Source organism: Pygoscelis adeliae, unplaced genomic scaffold (assembly GCF_000699105.1).
Source record: "Pygoscelis adeliae isolate BGI_AS28 unplaced genomic scaffold, ASM69910v1 Scaffold275, whole genome shotgun sequence".
NCBI classification, from domain to species: domain Eukaryota; kingdom Metazoa; phylum Chordata; class Aves; order Sphenisciformes; family Spheniscidae; genus Pygoscelis; species Pygoscelis adeliae.
The window spans coordinates 275,638-277,620 of NW_008824763.1; positions in this window are offsets into that span (position 1 = coordinate 275,638).

Below are 1,983 nucleotides of genomic sequence, written 5' to 3' on the forward strand. Positions count from 1 at the left end.
TTCAAAAAAAAAAAAATTACTCCAAGGCAAACATAGAGTGTGCCTGGCTTTTTCAATTTAATTTAATAAATTATCTCGGCTCCAGCAATTATTTATTAGAAATAGGAATTTGCTGAGAGGCCTCAAGTCCTTTTAATACTACATTAATAATGTAACCACGGATTACTGATACAATTCTGAAGCAAGTCGAAAAACCGCATCACTTATTCCGTCCAGGTTTTGAAGCCGTTCTTGCCTCGCACGTGCAATTGCTCCGGTCAGAAACACCCACCCTCGGCAGCCCCGAAAGGTGCAGCAGAAGCGTTACCCCAGAGTCAAAACGGGGAAAATAACCCCGACGCCCCCAAAACAAGCAGCAGAGAGACCCCAGGGCCCTTCCCGCGAAGGGCGAGGTGCAGGCAGCCCCTCGAGCTGCGCTATTCCCAGCGCCCGCAGCCCGCCCCAGCGGGGGAGGTTTACTGACAAATAACCCGCTTTGTTTGGAAATATTTTGCGCTTCCCTTTTCCAGCGATAAGTCAACGTTTTCCCCCACGCTCTCTCAAGCTCTAGTTATTTATATCTGGCAAAAAAAAAAAAAAAAAGCCCACCCAGAAAACCAGAACAGTTGTCGACTTGCTCCAGATCCTGCGGGAGGTTTTCAGCACAGCTTGGAGCTGAAGCCATCTCCCTCTAAAACCCCACGCCAGCCCTCTGTCCCCTCCAATAACAGCATCCTCGCCCTTCTCGCGCGCAGCCACACCCGAGCATCATCGGACACTGGGATGGAGTACTTTCCTTCACGGATTCCTTCCTCCGTAAGGAAACGGGGCAGTGGCGCAGGCTCCGTAAGCGGGAAGCCCCGGCCGACGGTCAGACGAGGGCTTTCCCTGCCTCCCGGCTACTCTCCGGTTCTTTCTGTGCAGCTTTTCCGCTCAGCGAAGCCACGGGGGGCAAAGCACCTCCAGCGCATCCCGGGGCGGGAGGGCGGCGGCAGCCTGGATGCGCCCCACGGGGACGACATCCCCTCCCCAGTGCCCAGGGGCTGCTGCAAACGGTTACGGTTCCTGTCGCAAAGCACATACAAAGAGAAGAGCCTCACGTTGCCTTTCGGGGCTCTCGTGGGGGTGGGAAGGACACGGATCGATATACGCCGGGTGGCCAAAGCCCTCAGACCGAGGGGGAACGGCAGGAGCCCCGATCGGATGGAAAGAGACAATATTTCCATTTTGACTACAAGTCGCAAATAGCACTTGTGTGATTTCCCTCCGATTCCCCTTGCTCGACGTGCCCCTGGGCTCCCAATCCATCTCATCAACTCTTTTATTTGCTTCTGCGCTCGGAACAAATATTTTATGCATGTTTATACAACATTTTTTTACGATCCGGTCTGCCACTGGATTTCCAAAGTAAATGAAATACGGCACGGCGGTCGCGTACCAGGGTGAAAGCCATTTAGTGCATATGTAAATCCACCTCCTTGGACAGAAAGCCCTATAAAGACAATTAACAGCACATTAAAACCTGTTTGCTGCACGAGGCGAATTTGTTTTCCGGTTCGCTGTTCAGAACAAGAGTCCCTGCGGCTCCCGGCACCGTCAGGCCGGAGGCTTTTCCAGACACGAGGCGGTCGAGCTTCCCACGACGGCAGAGAGAGCAACCAGTTATCCATCCATCCATCCATCCATCCATCCATCCATCCATCCATCCAAAAAAAAACCCACCCCCCCCCCCCCTCCCCATCTTTTCTCTGCCCCCCCCCCGCGTCTCTCACTCCATTCCTCTGTCCGCACTGTACTATTTGGGTGTGAACTGTGGAAATCGGGAAAAATACCGGCTCATGCTACACCGAAGCAAAGGAAGAGAGCGCTAGACCCTCACACTTCTCACTTTTGCTTGGCCACTGGCTCCACCGCAACTGTCCAAACGAGCTGCTGCACACCTGCAGCCCGCAGCACGGGCACGACACCGCCCTTATTAAGGCAAAGAAATGGCAAACCCCCCCG